We start from the raw sequence: 12,457 nt of genomic DNA on the forward strand, positions 1-12,457 counted from the left end.
CTATCAGCACTACAATAGTTTCTCAAGGCTCAATAGTGTCTCTGTGCTGTCTGTAACAGACTTTGAAGCTTACACAGATATCCATTCTCCCTCACTTTAATCACTGTTCTTAGTACTGCTTCCTCTTCTTTTTTTCTTATTTCAGTTTTGTGACTAACAGACATAAAATGATGGACGTAAAAAAAGTAAAGTTTACTTTTGAAAAATAAATTCCAAAACAGCCAAGATGGACTATGTTCCAAGTAACATTGGGTTAGATATCTGACCAGATGGGTAGGAGTAACTGGAACACAGAAGCTGTATTTCTAACTTCCCTTCCTGCTCCTGCCTATAGAAATACCCTTAAACTACAAAGAGTGAATGTTGTTACTTTAACTCCTGAAAATCCATAAAGGGGTTGTAATGTGAGATCTTGTTGCTTACTTGTTAGGTCTAAAATCCCGTTAAATGTCAACTTTAGTATTATTTGGAAAATTAATTCCCAGCCTAACTATGCAAGAATAGATGGTTTTATTTAATGCAAATTTTATTATGGTTCATTTGCTATCAAAAAGAAATGCAAGAGCACTTGTTTCTATACCACATCTGTACTTTTGCTGTGTCCTCTCTGGTCTGTTTTGTAAATGAATACTTTGATTTTTTTATTTTTAAACATGAAAACTTCTAATGAAAGCTCTCAATCATTTATGAACTGTTTTTCTGATCTGAAGCAATGCCTGTTATAGGCAAGAAGACACCTTCAATTTGCACAATGGAATTACAAGGCCATCAGTGTTATCCTTCACCAAAATTCTTGCATTCTACAATACTGTGCACGGGTAGAGTTTTTGCTGAGGCATCTTCCTACCCAACTATTTCCCATGAATTTTCAAACTCAGTACAGCATACCGGGCAAGGTTCCTCTACCCAGGTGGCATTGCCCAATGTAATCCTAATCCCAGTCCACAGTCAAATCTTGAAATAAATGCTTCACCTACATCATTGCATGGACTTTTGATTTTACCTAATCTAAATCCTTCTGTTTCTTCTGAACATCTTGCCATCCATTTCCAAATCATCATTTAACAAACTAAATAAGTCTTTTAATATGAAGCCCCGTATGCCTCTAGCCAAAACTGAAAATTTACTGTTTGTTTCTATTCCTTAATTTCAGCCGCAGTTTCTAATCTACAGCACCTCATTTTTCTAACCTCCTGATAACATCATGACCTTTTTTTGATCTTTTCACATGGGATTTTTTCCAAAAACTTTTAGAAATCAAAAGAAAGTACATCTATGGAGTCAGGCATAGCAAATAGCAAAATGAGTCAAGACTAGAAACTTACTCTGGCACCTGGAGTTTATATTAAATATGAAGCTGGTTTTTTTTTTATATATATATTTTAATAGACCCTAATGGATTTATTTAAATCAGAACACAAGTAATTTCATTAATGATACAATTCTCCAGAGAAATAGCTTTGTTCTTAGTCCATTCACTAAAATGGAGATGACAACATTTACTCAACTCTTTTGTAAGACACAATCATACTGACAAGACAAAGTGCTATATGAGACACACATAGTGGATGTCTTTTAATTTGTTTTGTTGCTAGAGATAATGGCATTACAGATTTGAAAACATACTTTAATTTAAACACAAATTAAGATGTTTTCAACTCTTATCACTTCTCATTTTACTAATTAATGGCTAATACAACAAATAGCAAAAATGTCATTTTTATTACATTAACAACATTCAAATACTCTCCAAAACAACAAAAATATGCATGAAACACTGCACCCTGAAGTACACCAGAACATAAATGCCATGTATTACTTACAGCCAAATTTCACAGCAAAATGTTTTGCTGGAAATGATGATGTGATTATCTCCTGAACCACAAATATCCTCATCACATGTTCTTTTGCGCAAGTTACTCAGATATGCCCAGGAAAACTTTATGTCCCTCAAAGCCAAAGACAAACTTTTCCCATGCTCATTTAAGCTTCCACAGGAGAAAATGTTACTATCAAAACTATTTTAAAACTTGAAACTTTGAAAGCTTCATTTGGTGCCTCTGTCTAGCCCTAAATAAATTTTTATTTATATAAAGTCCTATTTGTGATCCAGTCATGAAGCCTGTGAACTACTAAGCAAAACCAGCAACCAACATTTGGATAAAGAAATAAGAAAAGAATGCTTTACAGTTTTCAGGAATGGCTGAAATTACCTTCTCCAATGTAGAACAATGACATGAACTACATAGTCTGGGCCTCAAATCTTCAAGCAGGTAAACAGAGTAAGAAGAATTTTACATCTTTGCAACACCTTACTGAAATCAGTGAAAGGCTCCAGATGGATTCAAAAAACCCTTCGGGTGAAGCTCAGCCTGAGGCACAAAGTCTTATACCAAAATGCAACACTGCTTAATGCACACTATTTTCGTTAACATTTATAAGGGCCTTAGGGCTGGTATGTGAGTTTGTTGCATTCTCTTTTCTTAAAATTATTAACTTACACGAGATTTATTTATTTATTTATTTATGGGGGAAAAAAAAGTGTTTCTATGAATATTGGATCAAAATGGGTTTTCAATAGTCAGTGGAGCAAGCTCCCTCTAAATGGTAAGAAAAAAAAAAAAAAGAGGACAATCTTCTCTTCTACCACAGTAACAAAGACATTGGGAACATACCTTTGAAAGTAAAAAGTTTCAAGAACAAGTTAGGTTTTCTACTACTAGTAAAGATCATTTAAGAAATGGAGATCACAAATTTTGGGCAACAACCTAATTTTGAACCATCTCAACATAATCCTTGATGGAAAAAAATCACTAACTGACTTGCTGGAAACTTTACCTTCCAATGTTAAGTGACAGAAAAAGTATTTTCAAATGACCACCAGGCCACAACATACACTCCCAGGATCATAACTGGAGAAAAAAAAAAAAAAAAAAAGCAAAGCTGGAGACTGTGAAAAGAAAAAAAAAAAACCTCAAATCACTCATTTGTATAGCACTCACCACAGTTACTTTTTCAGGTATTTCACCAGTTTCAAAGAAATCAGTTATCATCCAGACATGCTCCATACTTTTAAAAGCACAATTTTGGTGAATAAAAGTTGCATGTGGCTTTGGACAACTTACAAGCAATCTGGCAAAAACATGTGGAATAAAATTCTAGTTTTAAGCAACAAGTTAAATTCACCTGTGCCTGTGGCAGACCATATCAGACAAAACTTTAAAATGACTACATTGTGTTTTATCAGCATTGCAAAGCAGGTTCACCTCACATCTTTACCACCAATTCTTGCCACATCTCAAAGCTGCTTAGCAGCTTCCACAAAGCTGAAACAAGTTTCAGCAGCAGTGTAGATGCTAGAGGATGTTCTGGAGCCCTGGAGACAGTCAGAGGAGCTTTGGTGGTGTCAGCAACACACTGCTGCTCAAAGCTGCCTAGTCTGCATTAGAATTCATGCTGGCTATGAAACAGATGAATTTACTTAATAAAACCATTTAAATTGTGTGCGCAATAAGAGAATCCTACCTAACAGCATAATAAAGCTGGAATCCAGAGTGGTTAAAAGCAATAGAGAAGCCAATAGTAGTGTGTGACACTAGCTTCATAGGTAGGAAGGAAAAAGATTATGCAGTTAGAGATAGAGTGGGTAACTAAGTTGCAGTTGAGTGTGGTTACCATTCATCATGGAACTGAAGCCTAGAGAGAAGAGCAGGAACAGGGATGGGGGAAGATGGTATTTCAGGAGAGCAGGAGTCTGGAAAATTACTTTCGTTAATGCAGACTGCATGCTCTAAAATCCCTGGACAGGTCTGTTTTGTGCAAAATAGAAGTGTAGTAAAGGTGCAGTAACTGAACCATGTATTAATTATCAAGGTAACACATAATGTGAAGGGCTTTTCCAACCAGTATAAACCAGAACAGTTTCATTACCTTCATGTTTAATTAGATGTCAAATTGACAGAGAGTAAGATAAACCTTTTTTCACAGTTAAATGGAGGTTAAAATAATCAACCATCCCTGGCTCGATCATGTTGCCTAACCAGGGCTGATGGACATTAGCATCATTAGGCACAAATTAGGAGTTATGAACTCTGAATAATGGAGCAATGGAGCAATATTAGGCAGGGCTTACTGGTGAACATTTACCTCACTTTGTTTGCCAAATTACAGTGTAAAATGCTGAAATTCCTCTGTGAAGCAGAATTCAGATGACTACGCCAAATAGGTCAAATGACTTGCAGGTATTTCTGAAAAAGACAGTTTAAACCTAACAAAAAGATCAGGACACTTTCAGCTCAGCTAGTTTAACTCACACAGCTGAATGAGCACTCTTGAGACAGTGGAAATTTTGTGACTCCTGTCACAGACCCATTTCTTCTTCAGCTCAGGAGACTTCCAGGCATTTAATCCAAACAGTGTGATGATGGGCCTTCCTAGCAGGAGAGTTTTCAAACCCTGTGGAAAAGGAGGCAGCATTTCCATGCTTAGCCATAAAGATTCCTCTTCACTGCTAGCAGCAGACACGCTGCTTACTGTTCCCAGGCCAGCATAAAGCGTCACACTACTCCTTTACTCCTGTTCTACTACTCCTTTGCAAATTGCAGCAAATGGTTTGAAAAGTGCTGTTTCCATTCTCCCTGCCAAAAGCCATTCTGCATCTCTGATCACATTCACCACCCTTCTTTGTGCCTTCTCAGTTCTACCATTCTTTTCTAGATAGCCACCAGGACTGCCCACCCCATCCAAAATGCTGCGACACTATCAACTTAAAGCAACACAACAGAGTCTTATTTCTCAATCCTTTCACATTAATACTTAAATGTTCAACTTGTATTTTGATCACCACCGAATACTGAGTTTATCTTTGTAAAAATTTATCACTCAGGATGTTTAAGGTCTCTTTTCTCAACAGACCCTATTGCTGCATATTTATTTTTGCATATATTATATATATTAACATTGGCACGTTTGCATTTATATGCAAATATGTGTGCATTTATATGCATATATACATGTGTGTATAAAAAAATAAACTTATCAATATTTATCCTCACATGCTGCCTTGTCACTAAGGATATGAAGCCTCTTTGCAGCTTATTCAAACTTAGTCGTTTCATTACTTATTCTTCTGCCAGAATAGTAGTAATAGTTTTTTATGGGAAATCCACTAATAAACTCACACTAAAGAAAGCAATCATTTTGTTCTATTTTTTTCTACGCCTTATTTTTAAAAATTATTTATAGTAATTAATCCATTAAATATATTCTCTTGGTGCTCAACAGGTTTGTTTCCTTGAGCTTTCAGTGAGGGAAATCAAGAGACTTTTAAATCCCATGTGCAGTACAGCAGCCTGATCAACTTAATTCACATGCTTCTTGGCTCCCTTATAGCGTCTACCACATTTGTAAAGAGTGCCCTAGCTCTCCAGTATCACATTGATTCCTCTCCAGCACTCCCAGTGTGAGAATTATTTTCTTTATTAATTTCGTCATTCATTCAGTCACAGAAACCAAACCTTCTAGTCTGCAGTTCCCCTGCTACTGCATCCCCTTTACAGAAACCAGCATCACATAGTAAATTCATCCATTTTCCTGGTACCAGGAACAATTTAGGAGACTGTTTTTATATCACAATTCAAAGACTTCATTTTTGAGTTCCTCTGGAACCTGTGAGTGATTGCCTTATGGTCCCGGAGACTCATCTCAGTTCCTTTTATTCACTTAGTCTAGAACTTATTCTTGACACTTCCAATTAAGGCAGACCCTCACAGTGTGAGAGACTGATGGGGAAACTCTACTAAACTCTTCCAAAAAGAGCCAATGCAAAATATTTATTTTGTATTCATTAACAGACTTCATCTTCCTGGATTGCTCCTTTTCCATCATCCTCTTTAGACAGAGGACTCCAACAAAGACTCTCCATTAAGCATCCTCCTTCTGATATCTTTGCACAAATTTTTACTTGCTTTTTTAAATTATTTACTCCTACCCTACCCTTATGATGTGCTTTAGATCTCCTAATTCACTGGCAAGTTTTGTCACCTATGTAACAGAAAACCAAAACTAGTGATCAAAATGTCATTACTAGTCATTCCGCAATGAAGCCTCACGTTCATTTCAAGTCTTAAGAATAGGCTACTTCCTCTTCTTCCCTGCACATTCCCTTCATCAAAGAAACCATTAACACTAACGATATCATCACTGCCATCTGAATTGATATTAATGGGATAGTTTACACCTCCAAAATCTCATTTCTGTTTTTCTGCAAATTCAGGCAAACATGACTGAATTGGTTAGGTTCTAACCATGTTTTCCAAAGCTTTCTCCATTAAGCAGCTAGATTTTTTCCCCATGATAGTATGAACTACTAAACCAGCATCCAAATGTTTTGCTCAGATTTTCAAAATCAGAAGGGGACATACCTGCAGGAAATTCTTATGTGAAAATACTCGCATCCTAATAAAATCCCAAAAGTATTTCAGAAAGAAGGAATCTACTATCTCTAACTTACAGTAAGGCGCCTACTCAGGAGCTGTCAAATGACTGGAATAAAATACAATCATGTATTCATGAAACATCCCAAAGTCTTCCAGAACTGATGAATAATAGCAATAATGAACAATGCACTGCTATTTTTTCATTACTAAGTAATTCACTTTAGAAGTCATTAGACAATTTCAGATTATTTAAAATGATACGCTGAGCTGCTGCTACTGTTTTGTAAGCCTTTTATTCCTGACTTCAGCCTGTAGTTATGCAATTCTGCAAAAGCAGATCCCTCTGGTTTCCAAGAATAGTTTTACTGAGTATACAATTAACTAAGCAAGAACCCAGTGGCTCTGCAAATGCTGTAACGCTCTTTATTATTTCACCTGTAAACCTGATCATTTCACCAATAAACCTCATTAGCTGAGGTCCTGTACAACACCAAGAAAACAGAGACTGCAAGCAATGTTTTGCTTCTGTTCTTGATTGCGTACCGTAGTGTTCTGCTACATTACCCGCTGTAGAAAATTAAATTATGTGCTTACTCAATGAGTTTTCTCACCTGCCAACACTGGAAAGAAAGCTGTTATATGAAAGAAGTTTATTTACATCAAAGGTTATCATTAAGCACAGTCTGACAAAAGATACTGCAATTACTGTTTTATTGACTTTAATTAGCAAAAGAAAACAGCAAGTGTATGTATTACTACTAAGTATCCTATGACTTAATTCAGTAATATTTGCACTGCTTTTTGAGCTTGCAAGCATGCAACATAATTATTTTTAATTTATTTGTTAAAGTTTTGGGCTTAAATTCAGTTACAATATCAATTTCCATTAATCTAATCTGTTACATTTTGGACTGATTTCCTGTAATGCTACAGGAGACTTCACCACCTGAAGGGATTGAGAAAGTGTTGCTAGAACAGAGCTACAAGCAGAGCAGTTACAGAGCTCCAGCAGACTTGTACAGTATGTGCCCAGTGTACGCAACAGCTCATCAAACAGGGATGAAGCTGGAGGCCTTTGCAAGCCATGTGAGTTCTACATAAAAACTCTCAGACCATCCTCCATAGCAGGATTATCCCCCTGTGACATACCTGACATAAAATTCTTATATGATGACAAAATGAATCAAATTAGAAATACAGAAGTTTGAATTGTAAAGGTCTGTGTAAGCTCACAAAAAGAAGGCAGAAAAACTGAGAAGTCATATGTGGCACACCAGGACAGAACTGCTTCATTTGGGAAGTATGGAAAATTACACGAATGCCAGTAAAGGGACTGGACAAAGCTGCAGGTTTTTTACAATTATTAATTTATTTTTACAAAGCCAGTTGACAACTCACTTCTGAACAGACTTACATTTAGAGAATTAGCATCTTGGGGATGCTAGGACATTGCACTCATTCAGTGAACATGAAAACTGGTTCTCAGACACGTTTTGGAATTTTTCATTTTTCAAGGAGGTTTTGAGTGTGTAATAAACAGCTCCACCTACTGTCCCAGAAACAAGAAAAGCATTTCCCAAATCTTTGTTTCCCAGGCTGCGGGAACTATAAGAGACCTCTCACAATCCACCTTTCAACCTGTCCCTTTGTAATGAAGGGCTACATCTGAAAAACCTTAATATCAGAGCAAAAATGAGAAAAGACGCAGTCATGCAATTTCTCACTTTGAAGTTCTTCAGATCTCCTCTCGGCAGCTGAAGATCCAGCCAGAGAAAGCAAAAGGAACCCACTGAGAAGCAGACCCTCCCGCTCCACTCCTGACACAGCTCCCAAAAGAGAAAGTAGAGCCGTTCCCCAGCAGGTCCCCCTTTCTTGACGTCTTGGAAGAATAGCAGTGTCTTCCTGCCACCATCTTTCTCCCAGTAAGAAAAAAAAAAAAAATCTAACTGAAAAACACTAAAGCACTACCTAGGCCAAATCAAAGCTTGACACAATCTGTTGCAGATTTTTTTTCCTGAATTTTGAACATGTAAGCTTCTTGAGTGCAATAGCGAGTATCTAGAAACAGGAAAAGACAGGCAGCTTGAGCTCATATCTTTTGCATGACATGAGAAACAACACTGTACCAAACCCTACCACATCAAAGGGAAAAATTCATCAGTTCCTACACTCTCAGTGTAGCTCAGCTGTTTTGATGCACTGGTCAGACTTTTACTCACACCAAACCGTAGTTTACAATGAGAGCTTCACTCAGTCAATTATAAATGGGGAGGTTGGACAACATGATCTCCAGAAGTCCCTTCCAACCTCAACCATTCTGTGAGTCTTAGAAATGGAAAAGAAGGAAAGATTATGCACTTTTCTTTCAAGAATCAGAAAAACATTCAAATCCTACAGTATGTGGTACACAGAAAAACATAACATAATCTTTGAGACCGTGCCCCCAAACTATGGCTTGTAACTCGTAAGAGTCCTCAAAGGTTCTCCATGTAAGCAAAAGTAACTGTTTAACAGTGTTTAAATAAATAAATAAAATAACCAGTAACTTAATATATAGAAAATTAACCCAGATGCTACTTATATGCTCTACAGGACAGACAGAAGTTGCATGATCCAAATTCTGCAAGTACAGACCACCTGTAACTTCTACTCTAAGAAGCAGATTTTTAGCATCTTAGAAAAGAAACAGAGCTAACAATTTCAAGAAAAAAGAGCACAGCTTGTCTGGCTGATTACTTGGTAGTCATCATGAGACTGCTCTGTGGCAGTGTACTGGCAGCATTTACCACCATCACCCTAGGGTGGGATGATGCCCTTAGATTTGTAAGTAACACCATCTCTTTGCAATTTCTGACTCACAAGATGGAAAAATGCAGAAAATAAAAATGTTTGGACAGTTTGTCGGTTTGGTTTTGTTGATTTTTTTTAACCATATAAAACTAGGATGATTCAAATAAACTACATGGAAGTTAACTTTGCTGAGAGTAACTTTTGCTCATTTGACAGCCAACTGGCAGGAATTGATCATAAAACACCTACTTTAGTAGGAAGAGTTGTGCTAGGAATTTGAGAACAACCCAGCTTCACTTGCTTTCTCTGGGCTACACCAAAGTAATGATGTTAAAGGAGAGAGGTGTGCGGAGCAGAAGTCACAGTAGCAGCATATGGCTTCTCTTTCAAACAGTCCTGCTGTCTTGAACTTTCAGGTTAGATCATTAGTCACACTGCTTTACCATGATTTCCAGTGCTTTTGTAAATGTCACCTGACAAATTTGAAGTCATCAAATGCAAGGCTTACAACCCACAATGCAAACCTGCAATGAATCTGCCAAGATCCTTATCCTAGCGATACTTCTGTCTCACTAGACTCTGCTTTTAGCTGCTAAATTTAGGATCTGTTACTGTATCAAGTAGATGGCACTACAAGCTTTGGCTGAGTAACAGTGGAGCACGCACTCAGTAGAAGTATATTCTAATATACACAGGAGGATGTGTAAACTAACAGTATAACCTAAGCCTTTTAGAGAAAAGCAGCACCTTCTTAACTTCTGCAAGGGCTACTAGCCAGACAGATATGTGAGGCTACTGGCAGCATACAGCTGCCCAGAGGGGCTTTCAGAAACAGAAGGTTGCAAGATTAAGACCATCATTTTTCATAAATACAGTATATAAAGGTATAAAATAAGTATAAAAACTTCTATAAGGATGAATTTATATTAAATACCTGGTATCATAAGCATTTTTTCTTTAATTACTAAGATAGCCCAGAGGAACGTGTCCATTTCAAAGACATTACAACTTTTCCCATTCCTCAGTAGCAAAAATCATGGCTGGCTGAAGCCTGGTTTCACCTCAGACTTCCACAAAGACCGTCTCACTTTATGTTACACCTTGCCATGACAGCACATTCCTTACCTGCCATTATTTATCCCCTGTGAAGAGGACTGGGACACAAAAGCATTGAATGTGGTGGTAGCTGGAGGCTGCACAACTTGCTTTGCATTCAACAAAATACCTACCAAGCAGATTTCAAGCCCCCTACAAAGCTAGACCAATAAACGCTTTGGTGCACCTAGAGTAAATTTCATGTAGTTTCTGCTACCTTGCAAACAGGTGTACCTGAATTATCTCTAAATTCAGACACTACCTGAACTGATATAATTGCAATGAAGGTGTGGTTTTTCTGCTCTATCTTTTGATTTCCACGTCCAATGAGACAGAAAAGCTACAGTTTTTTATTCACATACACCTCTTTATATTTATGTCATTGACAACTGCAAGACTAAAGTTCAACAAATTCAGATAAAAGAGAAGCAATTTAATAACAGCTCTCAGAAAAGCAGAACAGGATTTGTACATTTGCATTTGGTTTGATACTTACACAGGAGATCTCCAAGTCACTGCATGTGTGATTAAGTTTCCTTAATATGTGCTGTGAATCTAAACTATGGCCTCTACTACTGCAGATTAAGCAAATGAACTGTCCTCCTTTAGAAAAGGAGGATCAGAAAACACTCAAGACCTGGCAGCACACTGTACCAATGTCCAGCAAGTAAGTTTAGCCAACCTCTCTTACAGCCCTTTGAACTGTGTGATAAATGAAATCAAAGTTTTAGCATCACTATAATGAAAGTTATTAATTGCAAACAAAACTAGTGTTAGTAGTCATGCTTTGCTTGTCTCTTGGTTTGAATACATTTGTTTTCTTATGGATGAGCTAGGTAAATCCTTTATTTCTTAACAGGTGTAAACCACAAAATCCTGTAAAATCCTAGAAAACACCAAGTGTCTAAAAGTCAGTGAAACAGTCTGACTCACACAATATCCTTAAAATCATATTATTTCCTCTATTTTCTGTAATGCCCTCTTTTACTCAGTACAATAAAGCAGTTCAGTAAAGGTGCCTTCACACTGAATTCAAGTTGGTGTTCTATGAGAGATTTGAATATAATTTTATCACAAAGAACAAGCTATCTGTCTGAAACAGTGTTTACACCTATGAAAGACTTTTTTTCTCATATATTGTAACATGATTAACTGAATACTTCTAACATTCTCAAAAAATGGAAAAATATAAGAAAAATGTAGGGGAAAGGACAAACACAAAGCACTGAGAACAATGTGTATAAAATAATTCACTTTGTTATTGGCATCTTTATTATGAAGACACAATGAAAATTATTGTGCTGAAAAAAGTAGCAGTAGCTGTTCCAATGCCAAGTCTCGAGGGCTCCATGTCTTAATACCTAAAAATCCTGAGTTTATTAATTTGCAGGGAGAGAAAAAAGTTCATAGCTAAGAATCAAAGTCACGTCTTTGTCTTCAACATTTTTTTTAACAATGCATTTGTGTTCATTTAACAGTCTACATTCAACATAAAATATAGAATTAAAGAAAAAAAGAAAAACACCTGAGCATGGGAAGACCACTCTGGCTGCATCTAGATATGCATCCTAAGAAGTCCCAGAGTACAGGTTAATCAAATGTTCAGATTAGGTCCGCTGGAGCATCAGGGTGAATTTCAAGGTTTCACCAACAAGAGAATCATTCCTGATTCAGAAAAACACAACTCTTCTCTTTTCCCCAAATCCTCAGAAATATTATGGGGGTATTTTACAGAGCAGTAAGAAAATTAAATTCACTGCTTTGATACACACACAAGATGGGAATTTGAGCCAGTAGAGTATTTGAGCTAAAAATTCAGCTGAGTGACTCATTATTGAAAGAGTTAGTTTTCCCTGCACTTCTTCCATATTATTTATAACCTTCTCCAGTGTTAAGAGTTTAAATAAAAGCACATACTCAGAGAAACTCCAATTATACAGAAAAATTGAGTAGGATAAACTTTCCACACAGTCCACTTATAACTCAAGTATGTTTGCGTGAAGAGAAGGATGACCAATCATTACTAACTCACAGCTTTGGTTCCTGCTAGTAGAAAAACATCCAGTGAAACCAAGATCTATTTTAGACTAATAGGAATTACTGTTAACAAGCAACACTCTGGACTCCTTCCCCTC

General features: G+C 36.8%; 1 protein-coding gene across 11 annotated transcripts in view; it reads right to left on the bottom strand.

Annotated features, from left to right (window-relative positions):
- Window positions 1-12,457, bottom strand: part of MYRIP (myosin VIIA and Rab interacting protein) — a 232,553-nt gene that overhangs the window by 141,203 nt on the left and 78,893 nt on the right. The gene's annotated exons all lie outside the window — the stretch shown is intronic.

The sequence above is a fragment of the Anser brachyrhynchus genome (assembly GCF_964034855.1).
Source record: "Anser brachyrhynchus genome assembly, chromosome: 2".
NCBI classification, from domain to species: Eukaryota; Metazoa; Chordata; class Aves; order Anseriformes; family Anatidae; genus Anser; species Anser brachyrhynchus.